A 21,337-nucleotide genomic window follows, 5' to 3' on the forward strand; every position below is an offset into this window, starting at 1 on the left:
TACTTTACATGGTCAACTCTTCAGAAAGCCGACTTTCATATGGCCGGGACCATATGATTGACTTTCGAAAAGCCGACCATGTAAAATAAACACATATACACCAAACACTTACCTGTCAACTGTTAGCAGGGGGGCAACCCCCCCTACACCCCTTGTGGGGGGCTCCACCCCCCGTAACTTAAATATACCAACTCTGAGATCGCACTACAGTGCAGAAGAGGAAATTTTCCCATTCTGCACTGTACGGTGATAGCAGTTCCCCATGGTTGGCTTTTTGAATGTTGATCATATGGTCTCGGCCATATGAAAGGCAACTTTCTGAAAAGTCGACCATGTGAAGGGGACCCTAATTTTTGCACACGTAATTAGCTGTAACACATGATTAATGCAGATCTTGCACCATACAATTTGTGACTACAGAAAGAAGAGAAATTAAACTGTGGCTTTGTATAAGGTTGTAGCAGACAGAAATACAAAGAAAAACATGGGAAGACAAAATTGACACTTGGTTAAAACTGGTGAGTCATGGTATGATGAGGGAGAAAAGAGATTAAGTAGGAGTAGGTAGTTAAGAAATATAATCAGTTAGATGTTTACAATAGTTGATAGAAGGGAAAATGTAATAACCAAAAATTGCAGGAACGGAAGCAATATAAACCAATAACCACTACAGAACTTCAGAATGGCTAGAAAGAAAGAAAACTTCACATAATTTTCTCAAGTATTTAAAATAGATGACTTTTAAGAAATGATTTAGCTCTTTAATCTACAGTAGACTTCTTAAAAATACACATGTGAAGAATTCACTTCATTATATACCATCACTTTTCAAAATACAAGAAACCATAGGCTAATAAAATTACATAATTTCCTGCTCATTAGTTAAAACACATTTAATACTTCTCCATTTTTTCCATAAAACTACCAAGATCTTATGTACACCAAGTCATTTTAACAATCAAATCCATATATACATTTATATATATATATATATATATATATATATATATATATATATATATATATATATATATATATATATTAATATATGTAAAGTTTATTTAAACAAATAAAATTGTCTTATAGAACTCATTCAAAGCAAAACAAAACAGTCTACTGGATGAGTTCACCAACCCCATAGCTTGCAAACCAGGTCTTATTTATTTTTTTCTTACTTTTTAATAACCTACAAATGGGTTGTAACTAACATATTATAACTTGGCTCCTCCTAGTTTTAGAAATGGAACTAAGAACAGTTTCTTATTTAGTCCCAAAACCATACCTGCATTTAAACGCAGTTGCCATATCAGCTCATGGTATTCAAGTCAGGTTTCTCATTGTCACCCTATTACAGAAGACAAACTTTGTGCAGTTACTCAGATTTGAACATCCCGCTTCACATTCTTTCAAATGCCTGTTTAGGGTATTGGTTTCAGCCTGCTTATTGATTTTTTTAAATATTTTTTGTATGTCGTTATCTTAAGATGTCATTCAGTTTTCTCCAGATAATATCTACAGTAGGTTAAGTATACAACACCTTTGGATACACAATTGAAATTCTTTCATCCGTTTCACTGGGGTACTTTAACTTTTACTGGGTAATTGTAACTCCATGCAGTCAGCCATATGTTTGCATTGGCTACATGTTCCCGATTTATAAGTACCCACCTTTCTTTGGGTAGTTACCCTATTAACTTTATTTAATGCACTTTCAAAAATATCTTTCATGTTTATTACTCTTCTATAACTAATTAGTGGGGGTTTAGAGAAAATATCTAATCTATTAGGCATCTTGTAAAACATTTTCCAACATTTCTGATTAATTTTTTGTATCTCTCTTGTATCATTATTGTATTTCAGGAGAAATGCACTATGGAAATGTTCTAGTGAGTCTAATGTCTGATCCTCTAATGGTCTTGTCCTGTTTTGTTTACTTTGGCCATCATCTTTGCTTTCATGTGACCCATCTAACATAACTACATTATTAAAACCCAAAAAGGGAATGTACTTTATACCCCAACCGGCCAAGATTTCTTCCATTATTGCTTTCACTAGTGGTTCTGGGTAGGCCCATCCAAGAAAAAGACCAACAACAAAATTTAATTAATCTTTTACGTCTTCTAAATCTGAGTCATATGAGCCACCTGGAGCATTTGCCCTTTTACAGTGCTTTTCTTCAGATGGAAGGGACAGTTGCTATTAAAATGTAAGTTGTTGTTATTTGTCTTTTTGGCTTTTCCCAGTTTGGGGTCAACACAGCATTAATCCGGTCCGCTAATGATTGGCAGTCGATTTGTATGGTGCTGAGTTGCCAGCCCAATGCCCAACCTTCAGCGAAGGCACGCCCATTCACACATGTCTTTCGGAGGCCACTCGACCTTGGGGAGGACATGCAGACTCCACACAGAAGGCACTCCAGCCGAGAATCGAACAGGAGAACCTCTTGCTGTGAAGCAACAATGCTACCACTGTACCACTGCGGCATTTGAGTTTGTAAAGTATTTTTTCCTATACAACTCTGACTTATAGTTATTGCTCTCATTATCCTTAATTAGTTTCACAATTAAATAGCTGATTTAACCCTCTTCAAGAGAAACCTTGATGAATGGATGGGAAACAGAAAGTTTACCCCAGAGATCACTTCATTGGCTCTGCTGGACAGAGGCACAGGGAAATAATCTAAGGGGGTGGCAAAAGCCAACACATTCTGGCTAGGCTTATAAATGCCTTTGGGCAGATAGCCTAGTACCTACCTATGAACTTATTTGCTGTTTGTCTGTATGGTATGTAAACTTAAAAAGTCTGTAATGGTGTTAATGTATAGGATAAATTTATCTAACTGGTCCCTCAACACTTTCCAAATAATAAAGATATCTTCCAGAAATCAAAAATAATAGACCATCATATCAAAGTAGGGTGAGTTAAAGACATCATAGTTTTGCTTCCAGTGTAGCAATACTAAATTGCCAGAAAGATGGGCACAGGCAGCACCCATCACTACCCAACTAGTTTATTTATAGTACTTATCCTCAGAAAAAAAACATAGTTATTGCCCAAGATTAACTCCAAAAACTCCATAACAAACCTGAGTTCATTATTGTTTAAATGACCATAATTAATTATAATGTTAGTGCAGCATTCCAGACCTACTGTGTGGGGTATAACTGAAAACAAGTCCTGAACATCTATAGTCACCAGTATAGACTGTGACTGATAACTGTCATTGACTATTTTACTCAAGAAGTCTCAGGAATCTATTAATATGATTGTCTCTACTTAAGACATGTTTTAGTTTTCCATCAACAACTACTGCCATAGCGTAGGTCTTAGATCTGGTTGCCACAACTATTGGTTGGAGGAGTGGGTCTTTGACATCCTTATGGATTTCGGGTATACCATATATGGAAGGAATCAGGGGTTTAACGTTGTAAAGAACTTCATATAAGTTTTTATCAATTATGCCCTGTTGAAAATTGTCTTCCAGGCCTAAGCAGTAAGTATTCCATTTTTTGAGACTTGGGTATACCTTTATTCACCATTTAAAACCTGTAACATTTGGTTGTGTAAATCCAAATGTCCATAATAACCACCCCCTCTGCTCTTGTCAGGCTTCATGATTGTCTTGAAGTACAATAATGATACCAGAGAGATACAAAAAAAAATTCAGAAAAATTGGGAAGTTTTTTCCAAGATGCCTAATATTATAGAAGATAGGTTTCCTAATCAATAGACAAGCACAGAATAATGCTAAAAGAATATTACTTTTCCTATATTTTACAGATAATCTTTGAAAGGAATTGCTGGCTATAAGTCTAAATATTGCAAAGGCAATGGATTCGTTCAGCCAAAATTGTCTATTTAAATGTTTGGGAACATATACATTTCATACTGATCACATAAAATTATTAAACATGCTGTATAAACATTTACAAATATATACTAGAATATGATTTTTACATAATCAGTAAAATAAGGAAATTAACTAAACTGGGTTGTCCTCTTTTTCCTCTCAAGTATCAGTTTCGTTGAAAAGTCAAACACAGTTTTAATAATCCAGAAGTTAGACCTGTCCTTAGGGGAAAAAGATTATAACTGTAACTGGATTTGTAAATATTTTAAATAATCCAACGGGCGGCACAGTGGTGCAGCAGTTAGTGTTGTCACTTCATAGCAAGAGATTCTCTGGTTCAATTCTTGGCTGGGGTGCCCTCTCTACAGAGTATGCGTGTCCTCCCAATGTTTGCATGGGTTTCCTCCACATGCTCTGGCTTCCTCCTACATTCAAAAGACATGCATCTGGACCATTTCTCCCAGGACCTCCAATGAAAATGAGCTCTCTCCCAGTCAGACTTTCCTTGTAAACAAATGTTAAATAAGTAAATAATCAGGTATTCCTGGAAAACAATTTGCAATCTGTAAAAGAATTAACTATATCAATGGTATTAAAAAAAATAATAAACTCATCATATAATTGGATTACGTTACTTTTACTTTTGAAGACAAATTCAACCTGATAAAATTATACTTTTTATCAGCCAAATGTATATGAGAGTCACCAACATTAGAGTTTTAACACTGTAGATTAAACAATTAATGCATTACATAAAACATAATATCATCATGCATTATTCAATATGCACATATGTCCTGTACAAAAATTACAGGTTTATATTATGTTGTCGAACTGTAAAAAGATCGACAACATAAATATCGATCACTATATGTCAAAAGCTGGCAATATCGAAAGCTGGAAATAGCAAAAATTGGATTGTCGAAAAGTATTAGTTGGCCGCAGTGAATCTGGTGACATAGCACATCACTACGACGTGTGTAAATGACATTCAGTAAATAGAAAAAGGACAACAGTGGTGTACATGTATGTATTAAAGTAAAAGTGTACCGTAAAAAAGTTTACTGAAAATGCCAGACTTGCCCTTTCTTCACTCTAGTGTGATCTCGGAGTCGGTGTATATATATATTGGGGGGGTGCATCCCCCCCAATAGCATGTTTGATGGTTACGTCATTAGGTATTTATAAGTATTTGTTGTATCGATGTACATATTATTTATAATAAAGTGTTAGATTAATATAGTGTTGCAATTTAGTATGTTATGCTGTGTTATTTTACATTGATTTATTTAGTAAATTAAATTGGGAATGGTGTTTTTCTGTATTGATTAGTGTGTAGAGTTAAAGTGGTTTGTAGGGTTATTTATATACTTTCTGTTGTGGTGTAGTATACTGGACTTGATGTTGCCCGACCACGACTGTTCAGTATTATTTTATTCAACATTTTTAGTTTTTGATGTTTTTCTTCATAGTTTAGTATTAAGCTAACTGCCCTTGCGAGCCATTTTAAGCCTAGACAATTATCCCTTGTGAGACTCAAACCCTGCACCTTGTGTTTGTAAGGCAAACACCTTAGCCATTAAGCCACCCTCCCAACCCACAAAAAGTGGACCGAGCTGGATTAGAACCCTGGCCTACATGTGTTCTGACCATGAACTCATTGTACTTAAACCTGTTGCCACAGGGAAGGTTTTGGTGTCGATGTTTATGTTTTTGATGTTTTCAACATTCGGTAACGTAATATAGACCCAAAAATCAATAACCTAATAGCAGATCATATTACACAAGAAAATAACAGTCCAAGAACAACACACATTCAAAGGAATATAAAAATAACTACCATACCCTTACTTAAAAAAGGGAAATCTGGATAGTTATTCACCTTTCCTATAAACATTAGAGCTGTTGCAAATCATAACATATGAATAGGAGCATCTGGAGTGTTTCTCCACGGGCCACCACTGAAAACTGGCTTCATTCCAAGTCGGACTTTCCTGGTAAACAATGTTAAACAAAAATACATAAAATAAAAAATAACACATGGTCTGAGAATTTCATACACTCACTGGAATCTGGTATGCAAATTAATATTCTAAACTTAGTGACAACTTATATACGAATAAATATCACTTGTACTGACCTCAAAGCTGTTTCCCTGTATTGCAATCAAATTGGGACCAATTGCTGATCCAGTACAGAATGGTTAGAACATATTTAAGCAATTATATTCATCCCAGGTCTATATTTCTGTTTGACTAAAGACTCAAGACTGTGAAATATCTTCAGGAAATAATGGATCCATCTCAAATTACCTTGTTTACAATGTTTGAAAATTCTAGCCAGTAAGATTGAAATTATCAGAGGTATCTGATATGTCATCAAGTGATATACTTTTGGACCAAAATACTCTGGAATACCTAATAAGCAAAAAATGGAGATCCTCCCTATGGGGCAATGAGATACTAGTTACCCATTTAATCCTAATTGTAATCCAATGGCACAATAGGTGAATAGCATTGCATTCACAAATTTTATGAAGATAACTGTCTTGTATATTTCCATATTTTCAGCATTCTCTGGTCCTATCCTGTCTGTGAGATCTGAAGAAATCAGTGAATCTGTTTTATAAGGTTGAATTGTGACAGAAATCTGAGTCTTTCCTTAAAATAACAAAGTGTTTTTCTCCATTCCATAGCTGCAAATGAAACAAATGTCTAAGACATTGCCACTTACAGCACACTTGCATAATAGAAACTAGTGTCAATAACAAGAGATTATAGTTGCTTCAGATTGGGTTTATTGCTTTCCCCCGAGCCATGTTCTGTATTACCTTTTTCTAGAAGAATGTCTAACTACAAGATCTGCTTAATACATGTAGATTTCTTACTGAAAGAAAGAGAATCTAGATATATTGCCACCAAGAATTTCCTTAATGTTTGGATTCTTCATCTTTAAGGCCTACAATGGATAAAATGATGAAGTTGTGCCATTATTAAAGGAGACGGAAACTATTCCCTTATCAGTTTGGGTATTCCACACTAACATTTTGTCATCAATTTTAACCTTCCTTCTGACCCATATTGTTGAACATATCCAAGTTAGGGAAGCTTTATGCTTGTTGATATCATTAAAGATACAAACGTTTTCAACCAAGTTCTCATGACAACCCCCCATTCTCGATCCTAAACTTTGTTAGAGGTAATGTGAATCCTGTGTGCAGTTGTAAAAACAAATCTAATTAAGTTCTGTATCAATCTAATATAGCTTGCCTATACTTCTGGCTCCACATATTGTCTACCAGTTGAAACAACACCTTATGCCATATGTCAAGAAACCACAGACAGCCCTCTCTTAGTGACTTATGCCTTTTTCCCCTTGAAATTTATGGTCTCTTTCTGGGCCAAAGATAATCACACGCTTTTTTTGTATTATAAGAACACATTTGGATTTAGTCAGATGAGATAAAAGTCTTATGACAAACAATTTTGGCAAAAAGAGAATTTTGACTACTTGTATCTTTGACAAAATTTGTGAGGTATTGCTGTTTCCAATGGGTATTCTGGGAAATCATTTGCTAAAGCAATGGTTTAATATTTAAGTTTAGGATTTGTTCTGGAGAGGTTGAAATATGAATCATTATATAAACAACTGTGTATAATGTGGGATGGCGATCATGCCACCAGCCCAGATCAGATATATTACATTCTGAAAAGAGAAAGATAGATGAGGTTGCTACATTAATTTGCAACCATAACCATTTTGAAAAGATCTTGGCTCTGTCCAATATCTTAGTAAGAGAAAATGGGGCTACAAGACTATTGAAAAGCCAGAAAGGATGATACTCAGAGTATTGTCTCTAGATCTATGGCCTTGGTACAAACTGTATGCTATACAGTCAGTAGTACTAGGATCATACAACAAAGAACCACATCAGTAACAGATATTTAATGGCATCTTTATTCATTCCTGATGGATGAGCAATCTTGTTTTGTCAACATCCAGCAATTATTACAGTATTTAAATGTTTATACAGTGGGAGGTGTAAGGTCTTCTGAGACGCAACTGAGATAGTGGTTGATGAAGAGTCCTTTTCACCTGCTTTGCATATCCAGTAAGACCTGGTGTCCTTTTCACCTATTTCACATAACAAATAGGATTCAGTGTTCACCAAGCAAACAAGTCATCCTTACAATGTAACCTCTGTTCTGAAACAAAATTATTTTTGTGTGAAGTATGATTCATACTTAAAAGTATAAAAACCTTAAAATTTCCTTTCATAAAAAATAAACATTTAAAAATCCAATAAATAACATCTCAAAACATTTATAATCACCTTTGCCCTAGAAGCTTTTCAGGTCTATCATTTTAGTCAAACAGTATCATCTGTATAATTATCCATCTTAAACTCTTCTTTAGGTTAAGTGCTTCAAGGTCACTTTACTATACATTAAATGTGCTCAGCGAATGCAGTGTCTGCTTTTAAGTAGCTCATTAGCTTGATGCTAACAACATTTATATATACTACAATGGCTGTGCTCACTATTCAGGGGCTCGTATACAGAGAAACTTATGCTACCATTTAAAAACATGTATTACATGCAGATCAAACATAATGTGATGGTTTCAACAATATGACTTGTGGTGTACCTTCTTCAAAGCTAGAGCACTGTTTATGGAGCAACTAAAACTGAGTTCTGGTGCTGTGGATGCCTTCAAACACACCTGCCATTTGAGTTACTTTATTCAAGAGCAGCATTTTTATTGCACTCACATGGCCACATTTCTAGTTTTTTCAGTAATTTGGAAAATAAATCCTTGGTGGTCTTAGTGGCCATGGCTCTGTTTAGCAAGAATGTTTTTGAAATCTTTGAGCCTGATGTCTGAGAGATGGTAGCTATTCTTATTTTAAACTTGTTATCAGTTTTGCCAATGTATCAGTGTCACAGTCTTATTTGACCTTAACCAGAATTCCCTTTCTCATTACAGAGCAGTCAGAATAGTCAGAATTACACATGCAAGCACAAAAGCTGTGGTTGGGGAGGACCAAAGCCACTTGTGGTGCAGTCTGAACCATTATCATCTTTATACTTTGTCTCTAGCCAGGCTGTAATGCTCTTTGTTTTTTTAAAAACAAAAGTAGGACCAGTGCCACATACTTTCACTAACTGTTTGTTACTCCAGATAATCACCCAGTTTTCTGTGACCAGTCTGCATATTTCCTTGTAGTCTTTTGTGAAAGTTAAAGCAAGATTTACTTTTTTTTTTCACTTTTGTGTCTTGTACAAGTTACAGAATTGTCCCAAAATTCTCTCTGGGGATTCCTGCCAGTTTAATTTCTACAAGTCTTTTTGTTTCTAATACCATGACAGGAATGGTCCTCATTCCTAAGTCAGGTCATGATTAAAGTTTATGAAATTAGTATTGTTTCAGTCTTTGATGTTAACCAAAAGTGTTCTTTGTAGCACCCATGGTGTGCCCATAACTGACTCCTTCTGTAATTCATATACAATTACATGTATCGGTACCATATCTGGGTATCCTTCTTCCACACTGCTCTCATTTCTGCCTTCAAATGCTGGTATTTTTTTTTTGCTTTGTATCGCTGTCTTTAAGTTAAACACTGTAATCACTGGGTACATCAGTAGCAATAATCAATGATAATCTTTACATGTTTTCATGGACTAGTAAATCTGATTTTCACACATCTGTTTTTTTGAACTGTTGGTAATGGGTGATACCATGTGTTTTAAACTCCATCATTCTCTATAATGCTTTGCGGTTCCTGTTGCCAATGCTTCTCAGCTATTTCAGTTTTGTAATGTTTACACAATCTCCATTCCAACAGTCTTGCCATATTATTATGCCTTTCACTATACTGGCCTTCTGCATGATTATATCACACCCAGCAACAAGATGTGTGACTGTTTCCAGTTCTATTTTACAGAACCTGTTTCTCCCATATGTCCAATGAACTTCATAAACCTACATGTACATAGTCTACTATTCTGGGCTGCCATTATTAACCTTTCGTCTTTTGGTTTGAACTCCCCTCTCCTTAACAATTCTTGCATCAAATCCAGATCAACGCTTTTCCTGGTTTGGGGTCGCCACAGGGAACTCCAGTCTGCTAATGATTGGCAGTCGATTTTTATGGTGTTGAGGTGCCAGCCCGACACCCAACCTTCAACGAAGGCACGCCCATTCATGCATGTATTGCGAATGCCACTCGACTGCAGGGAGGACATGCAGACTCCACACAGAAGGTGCTCCAGCCGAGAATCGAACGGGAGAACTTCTTGCTGTGAGGCAATAATGCTACCACTGCACCACCGCGGCTTGTTCCAGAAGATCTCTGTACTTGCCACAATATTTATGTCTTTTCCACATTTCTTTCCTTATATGATCCTCCTCCTTATATTCTTTTCTTTGTTTTTTTTTTTTTTTTTTTTTTGTCACATTCATTTGCTACCTAATTCTTGTCTACTTCTGGTTTGATTTCCTTTCCTACTTGACACCAATATGCTTCTACTATTAAGCAGGGAATTCAGCTTAGACTTTTTGGCTTCATGTTGTAAAACTTTCACTAAGTTTGGATCTTGTGAGGTCAGCAGATATGTATGCAGTCCCACAACTGCAGATCTATACATGTAATCAATTTGGAGAAGGCCCATACCTCCTTCAGAACAAGGAATATAAAATCTTGATATATACTGATTTTTATATATAATTTGATAAGCATGAAGCATTTTTTTTTATTTTCCTTTCCAACTGATCTAGTATCTTTTGGGTCCAATCAGTGACCCCAAAACTGTAAGCTAGAATAAGAAGATCAAACTGGTTTATAGCCTGGAGCTTGTCCTAGATGTCAGGGCTGTTTTAAATATTAATTTTATGTTTCTAAAGAACTCAGTACTGAGTTTTGTCTGCATTTGTTCATGTTTTATTGCTGATCCTTCATCAGTTCCCAAATAATTAAATCACTCCCTCTTGCTCAAGTTCCATTATATCACATTCTTGCCCCAGACTGATATTTTCTTGGTGATGCAGTTTTCCTGCCTTAAATTATGCTTTTGTATATTTGTTAAGACCAAATGACATTCTTATACCATCTGAGAAAGTTTTAACCACTTAACAGTTTCACTTTCAGTTTCTCATCTGATGATCTATACAGTTCTAAGTCAGCACAAAAAAATGGATTAGAAGTCTTTAAGGCTTGTTATCTTCTGGGAGCTAAATTGAAACCATGGCCTAACCTGTTAAGTAGACAGCTTAATAGGTTAAGGGCAAGACAAAAAAGCAGCATTGGCAAAGAGTCACCCTGAAATATCCCCCTTTAAATTTTTATCCTGGGAAAATAATTTACTTTTTGTTATGGCTTAGCTGCAAAGTGGTTTGCCACAGTCTCATGGTCATTCTAATGTAACTGATTAATAGAGTCTATATTATATCCTCGAACACTTAAAAAAGTGAACGCTGATTAATCAAACTTATTTTCACAAAACTGCAAAATATCGAAGCAGCAGAAACTCAAATTTTTTCCTAGGGAAAGAATTTGGTTGTCCATTTCTGTTGCTTCGGTATTTTCAGAGTTATGGTGGAAAGTTACCGGTCGGATTCAGGTAAGTGTGCGATTGTGTGGATGTGAGTGTTAGGGTGATTTAGGTGAGTTAGGGTTAGGGCTTGGGTTAGGTGTGTGTGCAATTGAGTGGACATGAGGGTTAGGGCGGATTTAAGTGAGTTAGGGTTAGGGAGAGAGTGAGGTGAGTGTGCGATAGTGACAGACCTTAGGGTTAGGGTTTGGGTTAAGGTAAGTGGGTAGTTAGTGGTGTGTGCATAATTTAGTGTAGGGTTAGGTATCAGATTTTAGGCGTATGTGTGTGGATTTCTGTTTGTTTGGTGTGCTTGTGTTGTGTGTATGTGTTTTGGATCAGCGATTTTTTTCCCTGGGAAAAAAAATCACTGATCTAACAGTTCGAGATTGTAAGCTTTCGCTTAAATTAGGTCGATCAATCAGCTTTCGCTTTTTTAAGCATTCGATGATATAATATAGACCCGATTAATAAAGGGTGCTTCTTTTGAACACCCCTTTATCCATGGGGAGACGCTGTCAAATGCTTTTTTTGTAATTGATCCATGCCATATTTATATTCTTCCTGTTTTTACAATTATCTACTATGTCCTTATTTAAGCAGCAAATGATCATTTGTTCCATATAACTTCCTTTTACCTTTATTGTTCTACTGTCATAATTGATTCTTTTTTCTAAGTAACTAAAAACTTTGTCTGCTTCAATTGCAGTATCTAGTTTGTGCATCTTTGGAAAGCAAGTTATTGCTTTATAGTTTTTAGCATAGTTTGTAAGTTCATTTTTAAGGAGGAGTACAATTTTTCTTTTGATAACCAGATTAATGTCTCTTTGGAATGTACATGTAAGTAGTTCTTACTTAGGGCTAAATCCTCATGTAAATATCCTAATACTTTTAGCCAGAAGTTAGATACTCTCTGGGCGAAGGGTTTTCCATTTAGGAGCTTTTCTTAATTTTGTTTCAGTTTATCTGGCTGTTACTTCATCCCACTTCATATCCTCCATATATGAAATCCTTACAGTTTCTTTTAATTTTTCTATCCATCCAGCATCTTTGTTATGTTTCAGTCCAAAATGTATCTATTTCTTCTTTTTTTGGTGGTGTTTTGTTTTTTTTCCCAGTTTTCTATAAAACATTTGTGGGTCCTCAAGGCATTGCTTATTTTTGTACTTTCCTTTATACTTACCATCATATCTTCTAGGTTTTTCTGCCTCTGCTGATATCTTTAGTTTATTATTTATAATAGTATATGATAGGGCCTGGTCTGTTCTGATACTGTGCATTGTTTTTACCACATCTAGCTTTCTAAGTATTTTTGTTGATCTGTTCCCTCTTCAATACTCCTCTATGACACTTCTTCTCTTAATTGCTTTAGTTTTTTTCTTTTTGATGCTTTTGTGGTAACATTTTATTTCTTTATTTTCTTTCCCTTTCACCCCTGGGGTGGTATTCATGTTCCTTATTGACAGGGGTGGCCGGTCTAGATCACAGACCTGCTCTTTTCATAAATTTGTTATACAAGCTACCCAAAAAAGAACAAATGGGGATACTTGGGGTTAACATGGCTAGGATTGCAAAGGCTCTAGGGCCGCTAGCCTAGGAACCTCCTATGATCCTAGAACATATTGCTCTATGTTTTTTGTGGTAAGACTTTATCTGTTATTAATTTAGCTGCACAGTAAGATATTATATTTACACATGTTATAACACATGAATTTCTCTCAGTAGTATTGATTACTGTGTTCATATGTTTTATCAGACTTGTAACATTTCAAGTCTTAATTATTTACTGTAATATATTTATTTTAAGGATCTTAACATGTCGATCCATCCCATTTAAATCAAGTAACTCTCACCTTAGATCATTATCTTCTAAACTGAGAGCACATTCTTTGCTCCCTGTTTCCATAAGTATTCTACAGAAAGTCACAGAGCATCTTCTTGTGACATTTCTTCTTCAGATGCATCCTGTGCCATATGCTGTTCCTTCATATGGGAACTCATTGGCCCATCACTCCACAACATTGCCTGTGTCAGAGGTGCCTCCGTTTCCTGCTCCTTCCATTATTGTACAACTTCAAATAAACTTTTGTATTGGTTTCCTACAGAAAGCTTCAGAGTATCATCATATGACAAATCTTCAGATGCTTCCCGCTCCACCCATTTATCTTTACTAAATCCTTCACTTCACAGGTAATCCATAACTTGTGTTTATACTTCTTTAACTTCTCCAAAATTAATCTTCTTTTCTACTTCTCCTCTTTGTTTTCTCATTTTTTGTATTGTGAAATTTTCCATATCTGGACGCCTTTTCCCATGTTTCTCTTCAAAATTCATCCATGTCAAGCTGAGTTTGTCTACTACCCAATTTAAGTGCAATCTAGAGCAGTGGTTGGGGAACAGGACATTTAATTGGCCTGGCGTCCATGTCTCTTATGGACAGAGGTAGCTTATAAATGTCTTGACCCTCAATGTCCTATTTGGATACAGGATGTCATTGTTCATTCTGGAAAACTTGGCTAGGATTAGAAAGGCCCCAGTTTATTAGCGTATTAACAATCTATGAATCAATGCATCTATGAATCCGTATTCATGGAAAACATGTTGCAAATCTGGTTTTATCATCTTTGTACACTTCCAGCAGAGATTATTTTTTATTTTATTTTTTTTTAATCCTAGAAAGAGTATAATAGGTCTAATGCAAATGTTTTCAGCTAAATGTTTTTAAATAATTCCAGTATGGGAATTAAAGTGTTGCAGTTTAAAACAGTTTTAAAGAGATCTGACAATACTGATTCAGATGATCTTTTGTTGAATAAAACAGAAATAGGTATCTGAATAATTCTGTAGTTTGTTCATTGTCATACTTTGTATTTTCAATAACACAACCCGTGAATTCTTCAGTTGTTCAAGACTAAGGCATTCAAAGACCACTATTTCACAATCAGGGACTCAGACATCTTTGAGCTCACATGTCTGGCCTCTTATGCTCAAACTTGAATACATCTTTGGGTGAGGTGTAGCAGTTATGTGGTGAGAATGGAGCTGTCTCACCTTGTCCAAACACAGTAACTGAGTTCAAGCAAGGTAAGCTAGGCAGCCATGGGGAGGCAGTAGGATAGGTGAGAGCATAGATTAACATTTTAGGCTGCATTTGGTAGTGGGATTTAGGTTTAGGAAGGGGGAAACTTTTGTCATAGGGAGCAAAATGGGAGTTTAGGGTTATGAAGGGATCAGGGACTTTGAACAGGAAAGAAATTTTAAGTTTACAGAGCAGAACAGGAGCTTCAGAGTCAGGGAGTAATCAGGAACTTTAGGTTTAGGGACTGAGAAGGGAGTTTTAGATTTAGGAAGTAAGGAAGCAGTTAAGGGTTAGAGCGGAGGAGGGGAATTTTAGGATTAGGGAATGACAGGGGTCTTCAGGTGTCTTGTTTAAGTTTATGAAGATATTAGGGACACTAGGGCTAGATAGGAGAGTGCTATGGATAGGGACAGAGACTGAATGGGAGTTTTAGGATTAGCGTTAGGGTTCTGGTAAGCCTAAGCAGAGCAGTAGGGTCAGGTGGTAGGAAGAGTAGGTAATTGACTAGGGTCCCGATAATGGGAATTAGGGCATTTGTCCATTAGAATAAGTGACGGAGAGAAAGTGTCTAGCAAGCTCTTGTAGAAGATCTCACAAACTGTCTGATGTTTTGTATCCAAGTCCAATCCCTTGTAAAAAAAAAAAAAAAAAAAAAAAAAACAATCCGTAATATGTTACACTGGTAATAATATTGCATTCTGATGACACTTAAACCAAAACAAAATACTTCTTGTATTCCAACATTTTAGCACTATCAGTGCCTTATATAAAACCTGCTGTGATACAATACAGAAAAGCAGAAAATAGCCACTGTTGAATTCACTACATTTAAAGATCAAGGTTTTTTAAATGTTTTCATAATCATATTTGTATAATTAGAATTTGCTGGATTAGGAATACGGAATTGAAAATATTTGCAATTAAGATTGTTTCAATATCTGTTATATTTATCAACTGATTTGTAATTTTACATGTTAGTTGTTACATAAAGTTATACGTATAACCCTCCATTTTATGTATTTGATATACAAATCCATTGGGTTGTTACTGTCAAAAAAGAGAAAAAATAATAAGCCAGCAAACGTGTGCTGTAAAAATATACAAATATATTTGATATTTTACATAAAAAGAACAAAAAGAACAGACCGGTTTTGGCTAGAATAGTTTAATAGCCTTCATCAGTGTTAAAGACAAAAACAATCATTTGTTCCTCTTATACAGTACTACAAATCAAAAACACAATGTGATTGGTTACATCATAAATATTCATTTAGTCCGGGTGGAAAAAGTCCACCCAATTTAATGATCCATTTTTTCTCTCTCGTATCCAAGATAGAATGCCATCCCGCTTTGTCAAATCTATTCCCCCATGACCCTGTCAATAATCATAAAACTGAATGAAGCTCTAGGGTGATTTATAGAATGCTTATACAAAGAATTGCTAGTTTTCTTGTGTCAAATGTCACTTAGATGCTCAGAAATTCGCAATCTAAGTGGCCTTGAGGTCTGACCTACATAAAATGCTGAGCAACTACATGAGGCCAGATAGACAACCCAATCACTACTGCAATTTGCAAATAATCTGATGTCAAAGACATCACCGGAATTCCTACTTGTAAATTGTTTGGACTTCATAACTTTATTACAGTGACTGCAATGTCCACAAAGCATGCACCCAATCAATCTGTCCCCTAGAAGTGTAGTTTGAGTGATACCTGTAGAGATGGAACTAGTTTCCTGTTTGCATTGGCTCAAATATGAACCCAAATTCTTTCCTTTATGGAACAAAAAATGACATTTATCCTCAAGAAGTTGTGATAGGGTGTTATCAGCCAACAATATATTCCAGTGTCTCTGTACACTGTTGATTACTACTTCGGTGTTCCTTCCATATGTAGTTGTAAATCATGTAACAGGACTGGGTCCTTGATGCTTATCCTTGTATTTGAGTAAATCCTCCCTGTTAGGGTTGCAGCCCAATTACTAGGTCCTAGGACATAACCCATTTTGTAACCCCTTTCACGAAACTTGCTAACAAGATCCTTCTGGAAAGATTCAAAAGTGGAATGCTGTGAGCAAATATGCCTCATCCTGATGAACTAGGATTTAGGGATATTTCTGGTAATATGGGGAGGATGAAAGCTGGATGTATGGAATAAGGAATTATACTGTGGGTATTCACAAAAAACTTCCATTTGTAATGTGTGATCTTCATTTCTACTAAACAAAACATCTAGATACGTAATGTGTTCTGTGTGGTAATTCACCATAAATTGAAGACCCCATTTGTTCTCATTCAAATATCCCAAAAATTCCATTAATTAATCCACATCTGGCCTCCACACCATCCAACAGTTATCCAAATATCTCCTCCATATGTCCATTTCATCCAAGTAGATGTTATGTGTCCCATCATAAATAATATGTTCCTCCACATATGGCATGAAGAGGTCTGCATAAATGGGGGTGAAAGATGCCCCCATAGCTGTTCCCTGCACCTGCCAATAGCATTGATTTTGATAGAAAAAGAAATTTTTAGTTAAGACGTGTTCAGTTAAATATATCAGAAAGGTGTTAAAACTGGGTTCATACAGATTGGATTTGTATAACCAAAATTTGATCGCATCGAGGCCTGCCCGATGTGGAATACTCGTGTAAAGTGCACATACATCTAATGTGCAGCGAAGCCAACCCTGTTCCAGTTGCATCCCAGAGACAATGTCCAAAAACTCTGTGGTATCCTGACTTCTGGATCTAACCCATTTCAACAGAGGCTGGAGGTGCTTCGTAAGGAATTGGGACATGGGCTCCATGAGTGAACCATTCCCCAAAACAATGGGTCTGCCTGGTGGATTGTGGGGATCCTTATGAATTTTTGGAAGAAAATATATGTATTAGTTATTGGGGTCTGATACTGTGAGATGGTATTTGGTTTTATCAGTAATGATGCCCTCCTGTAATGCTAACCCTAAAAATCATCTATCTGTTTTTTAAACATAAATGTAGGGTCCAGAGGGATATTGGTGTAGTATCTGCCATCTGTAAGCTATTTTTGTGCTTCAGCATCATATTGCTGCCAATTCATAACTACCACAGCCCCTCCCTTATTGGCAGAAATAATCACCAATTCCTTGTTAGCAACCAACTCACGTAGGGCTTCCATATCAGTCTTGAGAGATTATTTGCCTTGTTAATAGTTCCCTTATAGTTGAAGTGTAAATCTTTGAGCAAACTGGATTGAAAAAGTTGGACATTGTGATGCATCAGTGATGCAAATCTAGATTTATGATATGTAAAGGTTTTAACAGAGTCCAAAATGGAAACATTGTTGTGAAAATGCAGCCTAAGAGTCAATAGTCTACAGAATGCCACAACGTCCTGTGCTGACACATCCTCCGAAAAAAAAAAAAAAAACAGGGATAAAACTAAGACCTCTATTGAGTAAACTTGTTTGTGATGTTCATCATGTTTCACTGTTGCAGTCATGACTGTAGGGTTCTCCCCTGCCAGCAGGCAGCCCTCGGTCGGCCAGAATCCCAAAGTCTGGATCCGGCGTCGGCTGTTCAACCATGCTCCCTGACGTCAGAGCGCCAGGAGTACACAGCTAACAGACGACGCCATCTTCTCCAGTCTTTCTTGCCGTGCAGAGATAGCAGTTCGCAAGTGCCGGTCGGCTGACTCCTGACGAATTTTACTGATATACTTCGGTCCGAAGATTTTCTTCTCCACTCACAGCAAAGTACCCCGTTGGAGAAACTTTTTTCTTGCTCCACTCCGATGTCAGAAAAAGTTAATAATTGTATTTCATGTGGGAAGCAAATACCTCATAAGGATTTTCATTCTTACTGTATTCCTTGCTTGGGCCCTGACCACGACGTAGCTAGTAGTCGGTTTTGTGCTAGATTCAATCAACGTACAATTAAGCAAAGGTATGATTTTGCTTTTCATTATTTCAGTAGGCGCTTTAACTACAAAATGTCATTGGATACAGTCCCGGCTACCAGAGTTCACAAGCGTCGCAAGGATAAAGACAGGCCTCTAAGATCCAAATCTGATGATAGCGCACAAGCGGAGCCAGCTTCAGGTTCAGCTGTCATCAGTGCCATTTCAGAACTGACAGCCGAAACGAACTCTCATGAGGAGCCAACCAGGCCTTTAAATATTTCTGTTGCAGGACCTTCGGACAATGCTCCTTCGGATGGGTCAAGGGGTTTTCAGGCCTACTCAGCTACTAATAAAGGCAAATCCAAAGACAAAGGCAAAGACTCCTTCAAAATCAAAGACTTCAACACAGGCCTCTTCTGAACTGGCTCCTAAGTCACAGAAACAGTTACTCAAGATGGTGGAGGATTTATTTACTATGATTAGGGGTTCTCATCCCCCTCCAGACAAAAGGCCAAGGCAGGATGTTTCTTTTGATTCCTCTGATCAGGCTTCTGTTTCCTCAGTTTCTTCTTCTGATCAGGAATATTCTTTCCCTCCTTATGAGGATTCTGATGCTGAAGAATCCATTCCTTCTGCTTCTCCTCCTGAGGATTTCTTTAAACTTTGCATGAAATGAGGGAACATTTCCATTGGGAAGGACAGGAGTTTTCAGAATCCAAGAAAAGACTGAGGGAATTTCTTCTTCTTCCCCAACATAGACCCCTGGCTATTCCTCCTGTTTTGGATACTGTGGATGATGCCTTTTGACTCTTTTCCTCCTGCTCCTGTTAAGCCTGATAGATATTACAGGGTTCCTGATTCTCATCAGTTTTTATACAAGAACCCTTCTGCTGACCCCGAACCCATTTCTCAGGGTCCCAAGGGAGTTAAGGCCGCTTCTGCCAAAAATCCCATTCCTACTGAAAAGGATTCTCGGTCCTTAGAAAGATGGGGCAAAAAGGTGTACACTTCTGCTACTTTGTCCATTAGGGCTTTAAACTGTCAGTTTCATATGTTTAAATACCAGCAATTTCTATTGTCTGTCTTAAAACAGAAGCTTACTTCCATTTCTGCCTGTGCAGATGATAAGGAATTACATGACTTACTGCACGCCACTGAACAAGTTGGGAAACATGGGTTACACTGTGGATTTGATGCCTTGGAGGCTTCCTGCAGGGCTGCGGCCTCTGGCGCAGTCATTAGAAGGCATGCATGGCTAAAGGAACAAAATTTACCTGAACAAATAAAGGCTAAATTATTGGATGCTCCTGTTCAGCATAATGTTTTGTTTGGATCTAAAGCTGAAGAGGTAATTAAAAAGATGGAGGATAAGGTGAAATCCATGCAAACAGTTAAAGATTTCTTACAAGTACAGCCTCCTAGATTTAGCAGGAATTGGCCTTCTAAAAATTGGTCCTTTCCCGCTTCTGACAGGCCTCAGAGGGGTAGATATAGACGTTCCAGAGGGAGGCCTCAAACGCAAGCTGCTTATAGACCAAGACAGTGGACTGCTTCCACCCCTAGGGGAGGAGAGGATAGGTCACAATCTCAAAGGAAACAAATTCAATGACTCCCTCTGTTGGGCTACAGGAACTTCCTGCCTGGAAGCCAAAACTCTCTCTTTTTTATCAAAACTGGACTCAAATAACCCAAGACAAATGGGTTTTAGATGTGGTTTTAAGAGGATACAAATTCCATTTTCATACCTTGCCAAGGCCAAGCGGATGGCCAGACCTTCCAAAGCATCAATGGACGGAGGCCTTAAACCAGGTGGAAGCTCTTTTGGCTATGAATGCCATAGAACTGGTTCCTCTTTCAGAGATGGGAAAAGGTTTTTATTTAAGGCTTTTTCTAGTCCCAAGGAAGTAAAACTCATGGAGACCCATTCTGGATCTGTCGGTCTTGAACACCTTTCTAGAGATTCCAAAATTCAAGATGCTTACTCTACAGCAGCTACTTCCAATGCTGTCTAAAAATGGATGGATGGTAACTTTGGATTTAAAGGAGGCATATTTACACATTCCCATCAGGCAGGATCGCAGAAAATACCTCAGGTTCAAAGCTGGATCGAGGCACTTTCAATTCTCAGTGCTGCCCTTTGGATTATCTACTGTGCCCAGGGTCTTCACCAAATGCCTGGCTCAGACTCAAGGGAATTTAAATTTACCCTTATCTGAATGATTGTCTAATTCAGGCAGACAGCAAGGATGTCTTACTTCAGCATCTAGAATTTGTACAGAACCTCCTCAAGTTCCTGGGATTCTCTGTAAACATAAAAAAGTCAAATTTGACACCATCACAACAGATAATTTTTCTGGGTGCGCTTCTAAACACCACAACCCAGATGGCATTTCTGACATCCGAAAAACAGTTACAGCTGGCGTCAACTTTCAGAACTTTGGCAACTTTAACTCGTCTATCTGCAAGGAAATTCCTGCAGGCTTTGGGTTACATGGCCTCCTGCATCCTTCTCATACCATATGTAAGACTACACATGAGGAAAATACAGTGGTATCTAAAAAGTGTATGGTCTCAGCATTGCCACAGTTTAGACATACTGATCTCTGTCCTTCCTTGCCTTCAAAAGGAATTTCTTTGGTGGTCCAGGGCATGTGCCTCCTGCCTCTCAGATTCTAACCACGGATGCCTCGGATTATGCTTGGGGAGCCCATTTTCTGGGCAGTTGTTTGCAGGGCCTTTGGACAAAGGATCAGAAGCACCTACATATCAATTTAAAGGAAATGTTAGCCATTCAGAAAGCTCTATTGGCCTTCAGGAATCTTTTACAACCAGGACAACTGTACACCACAGTTATGTGGTACATAAACAAGCAAGGGGATCTCATTCCTTGCAGACTAGCCATGGATCTATGGAACACAGCAGATCTTCAAGCTC

This window comes from Protopterus annectens, chromosome 7.part0, assembly GCF_019279795.1.
Source record: "Protopterus annectens isolate FY-2018-M chromosome 7.part0, PAN1.0, whole genome shotgun sequence".
Taxonomy (NCBI): Eukaryota; Metazoa; Chordata; order Ceratodontiformes; family Protopteridae; genus Protopterus; species Protopterus annectens.